The following is a 15,603-nucleotide window of genomic DNA, read 5'->3' on the forward strand; positions in this document are numbered from 1 at the left end:
TTTTAATTTTCTGAGTGTAAACACTGTTTGTCATCATATATCTGTAATCCCAGAGCTGGGGAGGACACGGCAGGTACTTCCCTGGAACTAACTGGCTAGCCACTTTAGTTGATTCAGAGAGGCCTAGGTTCAGTAAGAAATCTTGTCTCAAAAAATAAGGTAGAATGATTGATTGACAAAGTCACCTGACATTGGCTCTGGCCTCCACGTGCACACACATACACTTGCATCACACTCATAATCACGTGTACACACGCACAGACATGTACCACACACTCACACAACACCACTCCCAAGCACACACACAGACAAAGAATAGTTGCCTTTCTTTTTTTATTTAGCAGTTGTATGCACACAGGCTTTGCAGAGTAAGGAGAAATGCTAGCATAAGGTAGCTGGCTTTGATTATCGTAGGCTCAGCACTAGGTATAGAAAAACTTCGAGTCCGTAGTCATCCAGCCTGTTTCTAACTCTCAAGCTTTCTGAACAGGAAGAAAGAGAGTCACTTTCAGCAGAGAAGAAAGCTCTTATCAAACAGAGTTGAACAAGGTGGCGTTGGTTGGGAAGTTCCCTGTAGTCAGGAAGTAAGGAAAAGGAGACAAATCTGCCGTTAGTGCTGCCTACCAGCATAGCAGTTACAGAAACCAGGAGGCAGTCATAAGCAAAAGGAAAAGGATTACGTGGGAAGGAGTGGTGTCTCTGCGGGCAAGGCAGAGGCAGGTGGGAGCAGGCATCCGTGGGGCAAACAGACCCAGCCCTACAACAAAGGAGCACAGAGGGCTTCTGCAGAGCTGTAGTTCAGGTCCCAGTGGGAGCAGACAGACCCAGTCTTCGTGGTTTCATACAGTGTCGGGCTCACTTTTGGAACATTATCTTGATTTTGCAATCATGTTCTGTTTTCCGAGCTGTACAGAGCTCATCACTCTCACCTCATAAATGCAAAAACAGACACAGATAACAAATAGGTAGAAAAGACAGCTCCTGCGTATTTCTTTTTTTTTTCATTGCTGTTTTGTTGTTTTTTTTAAAATTATTTCTATTTTTTTATTGGATATTTTATTTACATTTCAGATGTAATCCCCCTTCCCCATTTCCCCCACCCACCCAGGAACCCCCATTCCATCCCCCCTCCTCCTGCTTCTATGAGGATATGCACCCACCTGCCCACCCCCACTCCCACCTCCCCACCCATGATTTCTCCCACACTGTGGCGTCCAGCCTTCACTGGACCAAGGATCTCCTCTCCCACCTATGCCCGACAAGGCCATCCTCCCCTACATATACAGCTGGAGCCATGGATGCTCCCTATGTGCTCCAGGCTGGTGGTTTAGACCCTGGGAGCTCTGGTTGGTTGGTGTTGTTGCTCTCCCCATGGGGCCACGGTTGCATATTTCTTCCTTTTACAGCTTTGGATGATTCAGTTGGTCAACCATTCGCTATCAGGAAACTCCCAATGAGAAGGATTCATTAAGGCTCATTCAGATTCTTTCTAGAGGAGGAGGACTACTGCTCCTTTATTTTCTTCTTTCCATTTTCTAACACAAACACCTTTTAAAAGAAAGTGGTGAAAAGAAACCCCTGGCGTCTAATGCTACAAATCTGGCATTTGATCATTTTCAGTTAATTACGGATGGCATTTGTTTAACATTTAGGCAATTCGAAAAGGAGTTATTGAGTCTGAGCAGCCACAGTAGCAAGCGATATTCTCGGCTCCTGGAACCATGAGTCAAGGTAAACAGAAATGCCTTGATTAGAAAAGGGCACCAGCACGGCCTTTGAAAGTTGTCCAGCTTGACTTATTACATCCTTGAGAAAGTGCCCAGTTTCAAGGTGAGGCAGTCAAGACAGGAAATACAGATGACTGCAGGGTTTCAGTTGTGTTTACAGACTGAAAGGCTAAATAAAGCTGGGAGGGAAGTTAGCTGTCATCCAAAGGAAACATAAGCAAAAGTTAGAAGCAAACCGTGACCTGAAGTTCTCTCTCGTCTTTCCTATCGTTCCTTTACTAGAGGTAGAAAAGTCTAAATAGTAAATGTGTTAACAGAATATTAACAGGCTGTCGATAAACACTGCAAAGAAATCTGAGATATCTACCAGGTATTAATCCTGGAGAAACCAAAATAAAAAGTACTTGCACTTGACCTTATTATGTTAAAAAAAAATTTATCCATCTATAGCCGCAAACGTTTTGAGAAGCCTGTATACTGTCACCCCACACTGAAAGCTATAGTGCAAGTTAAAACAGAGCTATCTGCAAATAAGGACAAATAAGCAAACCCCAGAAGACAGCTTTATTTTGCCTTTGCTCCCAGTTTTAATTTTCAAGGACCAATCTTAGTAATAGCATCGATGTTTGACAATCTAAAAAAAAAAGAGAAGAAGAAGAAGACGAAGATGAGGTCTTAGAAGAAAATTGGTGGAGCAAACTTTGAACATCCAGGTAGATGTGAGCCCATCCAGCTCAATTTTCCTATGGGCTCACTCCCAGAATCCTTTGCAATCAGCTTCGTTTGCAAAGGAAATGGTGCAAAGAACAGTTTGCAACAGCTCACTCTTCTCTTTCCGAAGCCTATGGCAGAGATGCCGCAAGCAGGGTTCCTTACCTCTGCCATACAGCTGAAGGAGCGAGACTTCCTTGTAAGCAAGTAATTCAGCTGTCATGGCTGATCTGCTTCAATTAGAGACAGCTAACTTTAATTTCCACATTCCGGTAGAAAGGGGCTGCCTGTTTACACTGAGCCAACAGACCATGGTCCTGACTCAGGCTGTCATCGCTTCTCTGCCATAAAGGGAACACCCAGAGAGTGATCCAAGATGAACAAAGGACTTTGTCTTACTGACCCCTAGCAGCATGGAGCAAGAGACCATTTCACAACAAAACATGTGCCAAATGCTGAACTGGGAAGGCACATTTATTTAGTAAGTGGGTGACTAAGTCGTTGGGCTCAGTGTTTAATGTCTGCATACACATTTCCCTGTACTTTTGGACATTTTGAGGTATTGCTGGACTAAACCTTGGGCAAACCAGAGGTACTTGGTGCCTTCCTTTCTTGGTTTATACACTGACTCATTTTTGTATACACATGACGTTTTCAGCCTCGCCAAACGCCATTGCTCAAATAGCATTACAAGGTAGCAGAAGACAGCTAGAGAATCAGAGATAGCTGTGTCATAGTGGAAAGGCAGCCAGACAGAACAAGATGGGCATTTCCCATCAGCATTGGGACTATTGACCTGGACAGTAAAGTCTTCCTTCTGGAGATGTGGAGCTTACCTGTGGTTCTAAAGGAGCATATGCAAATATAGCCAGTGTGAAGTCAAGGTGTTTGTGCTTTAGGCTCGCAAACCTAAGGATGCCAAACCCCTCATTCCCAAAGCTGATAACTGATGGTTATTTTGATATACATATGTGTATATGTACATATGTACAGATGTACATACATACATGCATACACACATATATACAAAGTTCTGGGTGTGAAAAGGAATTCAGGAATCTTCTATTCCCTATTGTCAGGAAACCCATCCCAAAAGAAAGGCCAACCAACCTTTTAGAGAGGCCAGAGCAACAGCAAGGGTCAGTGAAAGCACCTTTATCCACAAGCAAACTGCACACAAAGCTGTCTTTCTTCTCCAGCTGAAGTTCTGCAAAGAGGTGTACCACGTTCCCAGCTCTGCTCCCCAAAAGGAAAACAGTTTTTCATAGTATTCACTGCTCTATAACATCCCAATTTTCTGGGGGAAATGTCACTTGTGATTTTTTTTTTTTATAAACACAAGTCAAGGCCACACATACTATCTCCTCCATCCTGTGAGGACTTTCGTTTCTTGACATATTTGTATTGTTGTCAGAGATAAAGACAGACATTTTCGGTCTAATAAAGGTTCTATTAGGTCCCAAACCTTACCTCTGTCATTAAAACCAAACTAAAACTTCCTATGAAGTAACTCATTAAATTCAAAATGTTATGACAATTGGTCGGAATTCAATGTTTTTAAAGGCAAGGTGCATGTCACATTTTAGTTCTATGTGGTCAGGTATGAAATTCAATTCTTGAATTGTGTTATCTCGAGCTGGATCAAATGTATTTCCCAGGGAACTCTGTTCCCCTATGGGAGTGGGAGGGACCTTGGGAGGGGCCAAAAAAGGCGTACTATCATTCTAGGGGCTACGCAGGAAGGGCATCCTTTTTATTGGCCCAGTGGTTGGATCAACACCCTGTTGACCAGATAGAGAGGCCCGTTCTTTAAATATAACATGAAGCTAGTGGCTTAGATTCACTAGCCATCAGCATGTGCTTGGTTTTGTGTGCTGACTCACGATTATCTTAGTGATTCCTACTTACACCCAAAAGGGTGAGTTTCTCAGTTAGTTGGGTAGAGCAAACCTTGCAGGTTGGCTGTAGAACAGAGGACGTTCAGCCAGACTGAAATCCTGATCCTGAGCTCATTATTGCTGAGTTGTTGCCCATGAAAATAACTGTGCAGCGATTCCAACTTCAATTTGAGCCTCATCCTGGGATGGGTCCAACTCACCTACCAAGGGTACAGAAACAGAAAGAAGTGGATGGATGATCTGAAATCTGCTCTTTTTCCTAGGTGTGAAGCTCATTCCTGTCCAGCTTAAAGATTTGGACTCCAAACTCTCCTCCTGATGTCTCCTACTTCCCCCGTTTCATTCTGGCTTTAGAAGGAAACATACTAGTTCTCACGCATAGTGCAATCCTTGTGGGATTGCCAAACCAGAATTTGAGTTTAAGCATTGTCATATGTTGGCTTTGATCATCGGGTACATTTCAACCTCTTAGGGCCCCTGTTTATGCATTTGTGAAATTGCAGCGAATAGTGTGATATAGAGAAGAAAAATTATCTATAGCAACAGAGGAAATGGCTTTAAATACTGGCTCCTTAGCCTCTGTAGCCAGAAGAAAAAATAATATTTATTTTATATGAGGATTAAATCATGTCTTATGAGTTCATAATGGTTGAATGCAAAAGCATGAAAGTATCTAGGAAAAACATTCACTTTAATGGGGGTCCAAAAGCCTTTGATTTTTGGGAAATTGAGGTCTTCTATTCATGCTATCAATATGTTCTTTGAGCTGAAGAATTAGAATAGGTCAGAAAACATTTACCTGTCTTGCTCAGTGGAAGGGAATTCTATGGCAGCAGAACCCCAGGAAAACACACATCGACAGCATAAGGATACACCCTGTGTTCACTTCCATGACGTCATTCACGGTATGTACTGCAAAGTTACAATGAGCATCTTATGCAATTTGGCTTCCCCATTGGTCTCTGCACAGGCATCTAGCCTGACTCCCTGGGGCACACAAGCCACCTTGATAGAATCACCCAGGACAATCTCTTCTTAGTCCACCCACTACAGGCATCATTGAAATCATGGCAAACCTTCACCTGTGGTCTCAAGTTTTGATGGCCACTCTTCAGTGACTTGTCAGTGTTTAGTGAGAGGAAGGTTCCTGAAGATAGTTTTCTCTGCTTTCCCTGCTCCACAGGGAAGGTGATTATAAGCAAGCTACCATCTTGGAGACTTTGGGGGAGAGATGGGGTGTGCATATTAGTGACTTGTATTCAGATGCAGCTGTTCAGACTCTGTTAAGAAATGTTTCCCCCGAGTACCTAAATTACATGCAATTGTATTCTTTAAGCCGATGAGGGCATTTTGATATTTAGGGGTTGGGAAAATGAAGGTTGGAGGGACAACAGTATAGAGGGCTTAGCTCCTGGGGCAGATACTCCTAGAATAGGAACAGGGAAGAAAGAGGTTCAAGAAGGAATGGCTGTGCCAGATACTTCAATAAAGCAACACAAAGACTGAGGGCATAGATCTGGTTACACAGCAGAGCCCATTCGTCACTGTCCGGGTCAAGAGTTACTGGTGTGGACTTCTGAGAGAGGGAGAAGCCATGACACTTATCACAGACAACACTTGAGTGGTGCCATTCTCTGATTTATGTCGCACACACCTGATGTGGGACAGTTTTAGCATCCTCATGTCACAGACAGTGTGTTTGTGGGACGGAACTGCTGTAGTCTCTCTTCTGTTCTCATCCTTTAAGTGGGACAGATACTGGTCCCTGGACAATGCACGAAAATCTAATGTGAGACAGGAAGGATGATATTTCAGAGGCATAAGAGCACCCGCTGTTCTTGTAGACGACCTAAACTCAGTTCTTAGCACTCACAACAGGTGGCCCAAAACTACCTGTAAATTCAGCTGGTGGTGGTGGTGGGGGGTGCTTGGGTGCATATGCATATGTGCTCACGTGTGAGCATGCATGCACACTCACACATATAAACACATGCAAAATAAATAAATAAATAAATAAATAAATAAATAAATAAATATATAAGTAAAGCCAAGTCAAAATGGCTTCAAGATCTTTCCCAAACGAATTATTGTGGTAAATTCTATCCCCATCCACTTCCTGCCTGATTTGTCCTCATGGTAGCTATTACTTCTTCCCAGCTTGTACAAGTGACAGATCACAAAATTACTTAGGTATACATTGTAAGAATACGAGGGTCAAGGGAGTTGGTACAGCCACAGCTCAAAAAGATGCCTTAGCCAGGATATGCATCTTCAGCTGCCGCCACATTGGACTTTATGTATGAGAGGTTAAAGAGAGCAATCTAAGGGGCCATGCTTAGCATTCTCTCCCTTTCAACACGGGAGACCTACTTTAAAGAAACCTGGCAAACTGTATCTTTAGGCACTTGCCCAAGTGATGACGGTACTATTTAAAAGGATTTTCTCACTAGGAAAATTCTTTAATTCCCCAGAAAATACTATTAAGAGCTCTTGTGTTATAGAAAAAGAACCCATTTTCCTATTTAGACTGTATTTGTGGATGCCTATTTTTTCTAAGCCTCTGTATACTTCTCCCGGCTGAATTGATTTTTTTAGATTAGCCTTTCTAAATACAGTTCCTGGTGTTCTGTTTCATGGCATTGTAAGGCTGACTGCTACGGAGAAGTGGGTCCTGCCGTGTTGGAAGCCTGTTTATAATAGACAGATAAATCTGTTTTCAGCAAACTGGGCATCCCCCAGCAACCTTGGCATACCTGACTCTTAAACAATCTCTGTTTATTCCCCAAACAGAAAGCAGCCAAGTCGATCAGTGTGTTCTTCCAGCATTACAAGGGCACGCCCATGCATTTTCCCCCAACTTTTGCTTAGATTTTCTTTTTTTTTTTTTTCCTTTGAGCTGCTGTTGTAAGTTGAGTGTGTTTTGGGATGTTTCATCTCTTCTTTATTTAAGGGGTCAACTGAGCCAAGAGAGAGAAGGTCAACTTGCACAGCTCCGGGGGTTTCATTTCGGGAAATTCCAGGCCACGGTATGCTTGTCCACCTATCGAGACCCGGCCCGCTGTTGTTGCAGCTGTTGAGAAATACAGAGCTCATTTCTTTTCAATCAGCTGGAGCTTCCTGTATGTGCTGTGCAGATGCTTTTCCTACTGTTACTCAACTGAGATTTTTTTTTTTTTGCAAGATTTATCACGACAGCTTTGGCTTTACAGGGATGTGGAGTGTAGATCTCTAAGGTCCGATGACTCTAATATTCAGATGGAATGCTCACAGCAAATTCTGAGGTTCCAAAGGCCTCCTTTAGCCCTACCTCTTGGTAGGTAGCTTCCTGCAGAATGGGGCACCAGAGGAAAGATTTGAATGAACACATGCAAAGCTCCTTTCCTTGTATTCTGATTGTGTGAGAAGCTTTTATGAGACAGAAAGGGATTTCAGTCAGAACCCTGACATCAACTCCCTTGTGTTAAGAATGAACACATGCAAAGCTCCTTTCCTTGTATTCTGATTTCTGGCACAATGGTGGAATACTTATTCTTATAATAGTTAATGTTTAATGATGATGGATTTAATCTGATCTGTTCTTTCTGACTTTGTCAGAAGTTGTGTTTTCCTAAGATAAAAATGCACACACACACATATACATATATATATATATATATCCTATCTATATATATGTACACTGATACACACATATATGTGTTTGCTTGTATCAATAGTTCATTTGTCTTAGGGACAAGAGGCAAACGTGTCTGGATTTGCAGAAGTTAACAAAAGAGTAGTAAAATAAATGATTCCAGTTTACAGCAAGGTATTAAAGCTCTAGTAATTTAGGTCTGTGGCAAGCACCAAAATCATGTAGCACCCCACCTCATGAACCTTTATGAAAGCTGAGGCAAAATGATTGTGTTCTAAAAGAAAAGAGAATGCCATAAAAGACTTCAGACTTCGTCTCTTAATCCATCTTTCCGCTTTGCCTGTTAATACTCATTGCCGTCGGCGAGCGAGCGTTTTGGTTGTCCATCCCATGAAATCAGATGTCTCTGTTCTTATCTCCGGATCACATGCCCTTAGTTCTCACCGTGCTGGATCTCTTAGCCAAGTTTAGCCCCCAACCACCCAGCCATACTCTCTGCTTATTGCCCAAGACTATCTCTAAGGAAGGATAGCCGCAGGTCAATGACATTCCCCTGCCCCAGCTGACGGTCCCTTAACTTATCAGTGGTTAGAACTGCATGCTCCTGTGTCGGGTTACCCAGGTTGGAATTCGGGATTGTTAGGTAGACACTCTGGGACTGTTTATTCCAAACCTCATTTTTACATTTGTTAATAAATTGGATAGCAACAGCTCCTCTTTCACCTCCGGATGATTGCGAAGTGCAAACAAGATATAACACGCAGGTTAAAAAACTGTGTAGATGGTAGGCATTTCTGCTATCATATATAACTTTACGATGGAGAGGTGGAGGCATGTAAATCAGCAGTTCCCAGCCTGTGAGTCGAGACCCCTCTGGCAAGCCTGTATCTCCAAAAAGATTTACATTGACATTCATGAACAGTGGTAAAACTACAGTTATGAAGTAGCAACAAAAGTATTTTATGTTTGAGAGGGGGTAGTGGTTACCACAACATGACAAACTGTATTAAAGGGTCGAAGCATGAGAAGGGCTGTGAATCACTGACCTAGATTTGCCAAAGGTTGCGTGAACCGAGCCGAAGCCCCGGGGCTGTCTGCACAGGTGTTCGGAGGTGACCCTGTTAGTCATGTTAGTCACGGAGAAGTTACTCTTTTCTCTTTTCTTGACTTTTAAAGGACTCAAAGGAAGGCATGTTGTTCTCCACCTGAGGATATCCACTGGCCGGACTGTCTGAACTTAGTCACTTACTGAACAAAACCATCATTCTTTATTCATACCTTAACTTCCTTCCCAGGAAGAGAAAACGATGCCACAAACAACAACCCTTTGTCAAGGTGCACTCAGGCTAGATAAACAGATAACTAGAACTGTGCCCATGTTTTTTCTTCCTTTCTACCATTCAAGTGAGTGTTCAAGATTATCCCTCTGAAGTCTCCCGTCTCACGCTGGAAGCCCTTCCTGTGTTTGCGATGTCCGCTCTTGTGTTTTCCCTGTAAGCCAGCTACCTCCACGGAGGTGACTATTCGTATTTTTTAAAAAATTAGCTTTCTTGAACTTCATATTAATTAACCACACCATTCATTCTTTCCTGGCTCCTTCAGATCTTGAGGCGTGGTTAGTTTTAAAGAAGTTACTCAGTGGTTACAAACATTTACTGTTTTTACACAGAATCTGAGTGAGTTGGTTTCCATTATCCACATCGGGTGGCTCATAACTGCCTAACCCTAGTTACCTCTCTCTCTCTCTCGCTCACTTTCTCTCTCTCTCTCTCTCTCTCTCTCTCTCTCTCTCTCTCTCTCCCTCCCTCCCTCCCTCCCTCCCTCCCTCCCTCCCTCTCTCTCTCTCTCTCTCTCTCTCTCTCTCTCCCCTCCACACATATGCATACACACACGCACACACACACACACACACACGCATAAATAATAACAAAAAATCGGTCTTAAAATTATCTGAATTGATATAATACAAATAGTGTAAAGGAGAGTTATTGATTTTGTGGCAACTATTTATTGTACTAGAAAATTATAATATATTTAGGTAGATAAAAATATTAACAATAATGCAGGACATGATGGCATTTGCGTTTAATACCAGTACTTGGGAAGCAGAGGCAAGAGCAAGTCCTGTTCTACATACTGAGTTCTAAGTCAGCCAGGGACATAGTTAGAAACTCCTCCCAAAGGTGGGGGTGAGCAAGGAGATATGTATAAAATTTAAAGAAAAAAAGCTCTTTGGGAAACTGTTAGCAATCTAGAATTTTGCACAGTGATGGTTTCACAAGTATCTTTAAGTTGTTTTACCAGTTTAAATGCTAAACAAATGAAATGTGTGTTGTATGCAGGCCGTGCAGACTAACACCAGAGAACAGACATGAATGTACGAATGCATGAACGTGAATGTATGCTTATCTGTGTATTTTATTTTTAAAGCTTCTTTATTGTAGGAAACCACATGCGTGCGCGCACGCACACACACAGTAGAAGCTGGAGAGATGGCTCAGTGGCTAAGAGCACTGGCTGATCTTTTAGAGGATTGAATTCGATTCCCAGCCCTCCCACAGTAACTCACACCCATCTGCAGCTCCAGGTCTAGGGTCAGCTACCAGCTTCTTGCTTTTGCAGGCACCAAGAATGCAAGTGGTGCACAGACATATGTTTAGTCCAAACACCTATACACATAAAGATTAAAAAAATAATATATATAAATATGTATATATGCATGCATGTATAAATATTTGTATGTACATATACATACAAATACTTCATGTGCCACATGCATGTGCATATATGTGCACATATACACAAAGTAAACAGAATAACATAATTCCCAGTATTAACTTTCTTCCTTTCCTATATTCTCTTCAAATTGATTGGTTTTGTTTTTTTTCCAATGGTTTGTGTTCTTTACACACACACACATACACACACATGCATATATACACACATACATATACACATACATATTAATACATACACACATATGCACACATACATATATACACATACATGCACATATATGCACACATATACATATACAAACATGCACACATACATACACATATACACCTATATACAACACATGTACACACATTCATATACACATATACACACATACACACACACATAGTACACACACATACATACACATCCATACACATTCATACACACATATACACACATTCCTACACACACTTACACACATATACATATGCACACATATATACATACACATACATAACACACATACACAGACATACACATACATACATACATACACACACGCCACACATATAAACATTAAGAATTTCATACGTGTATACAATGAAATACAGTCATCTAAACCCCCCACTTCTTTTTTCCAAATCTCCATGCATCTCCAGCACCCCTCTACTACAGCCCTGCCTTCATCTCATCCTTCTTGTGACAATGCACTGAATCCAGTTAGTGCTGCTCATGTGTGTACAGGGGTGGGGCCATCACCAGAGTGTGGGAAACCCACTATGGGCCACATGCTTAAAGAACGATTCTCCTTTCCCAGCATGTATCAGCTGCCCGTGGCTCCTTAGTAAGGGGTGGGGCCTGAGATCATCTGCCCCATTTATATGGGACGCTCAGCTGGCTTCATCTTGTGGAGATCTTGTACAGGTAACTTCAACTGGTGTCCATTCATTATTGTGGTTTCCATGTCATATTCAGGAGAGAGCACCCCACAGCACCCCTCCCCATTTCTTAGCTTTTATGTTCTTTCAGTTTTCTCTTCTACAGTGTTCTCTGAGACGTGCTGTGGATGGATAAGGATGTTCTATTAGGACAGAGCATTCAGTGCTTCCTCCTCCTCCTCCTCCTCTTCACCCTCCTCCTCCTCCTCCTCTTCACCCTCCTCCTCTTCCTCCTCCTCCTCCTCTTCCTCCTCCTCCTCTTCCTCCTCCTCCTCCTCCTCACCCTCCTCCTCCTCTTCCTCCTCCTCCTCCTCTTCCTCTTCCTCCTCCTCCTCTTCCTCCTCCTCCTCCTCCTCCTCCTCCTCTTCCTCCTCCTCCTCCTCCTCTTCCTCCTCCTCTTCATCCTCCTCTACCGTCTCCTCCTTTTCCTGCTCCCTCCTCATCTTCCTTTTCATTTTTGTTCTTTAACTTCATCTGTTTACCTACTTCTGCCAAAAATGCCATTGGGTACACAGTGCCTTGTATAGAACAGTGCCCTGTATGGACCTCGTAATGTGTAGTGTGAATTCATATTACCCTGTAAAGACATTTGCTGCCCTATATAGTGCTCAGATAGTCCTGTATGAAGCTCATAATGTCCTGTATGGAGCACGGTGGCCTGTATAGAGCTCACTATTCCCTGATTAGAGCACATAGTGCCCTGGTGGGGCTCAGTGCCATATAGAGAGCTATGGTGCCCTACGTAGAGTTCTTAGTGCCCTTATGGAGACCATAGCTTTCTGTATGAGCTCAAAGTTCTCTGTATAAAGATCATAGTTCATGCATATGACACATTGTGCCCAGTTTGGAGCTCACACTACTTTCTGTGGAACTCAGTACCAATATGGACATTACAGTTGCCTGGATGGTGTCCTGTCTGTGTTATTTCAGAAGTGTTTAGGAATTCAGCACACAGATTGTACTGAGAAGTTTAAATACTCCACTGTCAACATTTTCTCTCCATCATTTTAAATTTTATTGTCTTGGAGGGGTTTGTGAGTGTGTGTGTGTGTGTGTGTGTGTGTGTGTGTGTGTGTGTGTGAGAGAGAGAGAGAGAGAGAGAGAGAGAGAGAGAGAGAGAGAGAGAGAGAGGAGAGAGAGAGAGAGAGAGAGGAAACACCAATTCTCATCGTATCCAAGTTATCTCTTTTTTCTGGCGTTTTACAGATAATTGCTTTAAATTTAGATCCTATCGATTTTATTAGCATAGGTCTAAGCGTGGATGTTTTAAAACTGTAGTTTGCTTATGTTTGTCATGCTTCCATATCTTCATCTTGCAATGCTTCTTTCTTATATTCTTTTCCATAATTCAAACATGTTTTCTGTCTACGCTCTCTCCCTTCCTTTCCTGGTACTCTAATTCACACATAAATTAGATTTTCTCACTCTGGTGCCTGTTTTTCTTACATTTACTCATATCTTTTTCCTCCCTAGGCTTTGCTAGACATCATTTTCTTTGGTTTGTATGCCACTTCACTAATTCTCTCTTCACCTGTATCTAAGCTAATGTTAAACCCACCTCTGCTCTTGGTTTGTTTGTTTGTTTTTGTTAATTGGGGTTTTTATAGCTGCATTTTTAATTTCTAGAATTTTGATGGGGGCTTGTTTTGGTTTTTTTTTTTTTTAGAAGATTAGCTATGTCATTTTCCAGAGTTTTCAGTCTTGTTCATGTTCAGTTACCTGTTTTTAATCCAAATCATGGAAAGCAAATGTATGTGCTCCTAAACGCCTTTTAAATATTCTGTGGATTTTGTTGGTTCATATTTATTTTCCTTTGTGTTTTCACATGCGTAGGGTTTTTTTTTTCAATCAAAGTCAGGCATTGTAATTAAAAGTTGTTTGTTGAAATCAAGACCCAGTATATCTTATTTAGAAATTATTTGGTGTTTGCTTCCATGGTTGCCTCTGAATGTTAGCAATTTGGGATCATCCCAATTTATTTCCTACAACTGAGAGAATTACAGATTTGGCTGTTGTTCTAATGACAGATCACTTCCGGTTCACATGTTCAGAGTCCTGACCATCTTTTCTAGTTAAAGGACCCAATTTCAGTTTTGAAGACCCAAGTTTAGTTCTTGGCACCCACATGGAAGCCATAATCACCAATAACTCCAGCACCAGGGTGTCTGACTCCCTCTTCTAACCTCAGTTGGCACTAAGCTTGCACATGCTGTACACATATGTATGTGTATGTGTGTATGTGTATATGTATATGTAATGATGTATATGATGTATATGTATGTGTATGCATATATGTATATGCAGAAAGCATTCATATACATAAAATAGGATAATACATCTTTTAAAACAGAAACCCTTGATAGTCTATTACTTTTCATTAGATTTAAAATTATCTGCAATATTTTCAAGCCACTTTAAGTGGTAATATCCCCTGATTTCTGACCATTTGTGTAAGTGCTTTTATTCCTGAAGACTGGGTAAGAAATGCTTAATGATCCTATGGCATGCATCTTATTAAATTTTTATAGGGTCCTAAATTACATGTAAGTATTCTAGATGAATATCTATATTATATAGAATTATACTAAAAATGTAATATTTTATAATTTCCCTTAATGGTCCATATTTTTTAATTAAGCAGACTTTTATTGAAACTCCCATTGTGGAACAGAAACATATTTCAACTGACTAGAGAGAAATTGCAGCACCAAGCAGGTTTTTTTTTTTTTTCTGAAGAGGAAAATTTTGGCACCCAAGTTTTCTCTCTTCCATCATCCCAGGATATTTCACTATTCAATCTACAGTTTTCATTTTTCCTATGCTGTACTTCATACAAATTGCACAAGTTTTCAACATTAGAATTTTCCATTCTATTGGTGCTGAAGCAAAACAAGTTAAGAAATATCATAAAAATTACTGGGGATACCGCTCAAGAATAAATTGTAAATTGTACCTTAAGGGTTGGTTCAAATATTAGGTGCTAAGCTTGCTACAGAGTCAGGTTCACAAAGCTGACTGGCACTTCCTTAGTGAAACATTTGATCGGCAGCATGCTTAAAGATCAGAATAGTGTCAAAATATCTGATCTCAAAATGAGTAAATTCTTCATTTAGAAACAGAAAAAGGTATCTCATTTATAAATACAGAAGGAACAAAAACATTAACATCGTCCCAGGAAGTGTCAAGAGACAGTTGTTGTGACAAGAAATACATTAGTTAGCTTTGCTCTTTTCTAAGTTGCTTAAATCTCACAGCACCTGCAAATATGACTGCAAATAACAAGTCTTGACAGTCCCTCTTTCTAGTCTCTTCCCACTGAATATTTTCAGAATGATCTGTTTTGTCCACTCATATATTTTGCTACCTGGGTATCTGAATAACATGGACTTCATTTCATTTGATTACGTGATGTCATAATGAAAAGAGACCAGGGCCTGGGTTGTAACACAGTTGGTAGACTATTGAATAGCACGCAGGAAGCCCTGATCTTCATCCCCAGTACCACATAATAGTGGATATGGTGGTACTTACCTATAAACCAGGCATCCCAGCATATGGGAGGTAGAGATAGGAGGATCAGAAGTTCAAGGCCATCCTCAGCTACATTGTGAGTTCAAGGCTATCCTGGGCTACACGCACCATTTTCTCCATACATGCAACAAGATGTAAACTCAGAACAGCTCATACATGTCAGAGTTTCAGAACTTGTAAGTCCTGAGTTGGAAGGCTGTTGATTCTGCTTTGACCTGGAGTTTACCATACTCCATTAGTGGAAATCAGTGGCAGCTGGCAACGGCAACTGAAAGGCAAACCTTGAGGGATAGTATTTGAGGTGACTGGACTTACTGAGTTCAGGATACTTATGCTAAATCTCCCAACTTAGACCCTGTGGTAGCAATCTCTTCATAGTATTTCTCAGCAGGTTAGTGAAGGCATGGCACTCCATGAGAGGCTAGCTACTAAAAAGCAATGCCAAG

The 15,603-nt window shown here is 41.4% G+C and overlaps 1 long non-coding RNA gene across 1 annotated transcript; it reads right to left on the minus strand.

Annotated features, from left to right (window-relative positions):
* Positions 1-319: 319 nt before the first annotated feature.
* Positions 320-2,784, minus strand: LOC114613733. The gene is made up of 3 exons (XR_003710223.1): positions 2,604-2,784; positions 681-929; positions 320-571 (listed from the first exon to the last, which is right to left on the minus strand). It is a non-coding gene; the product is annotated as an uncharacterized LOC114613733 (long non-coding RNA).
* Positions 2,785-15,603: the final 12,819 nt, after the last annotated feature.

Source organism: Grammomys surdaster, unplaced genomic scaffold (assembly GCF_004785775.1).
Source record: "Grammomys surdaster isolate TR1022 unplaced genomic scaffold, NIH_TR_1.0 126271, whole genome shotgun sequence".
NCBI classification, from domain to species: domain Eukaryota; kingdom Metazoa; phylum Chordata; class Mammalia; order Rodentia; family Muridae; genus Grammomys; species Grammomys surdaster.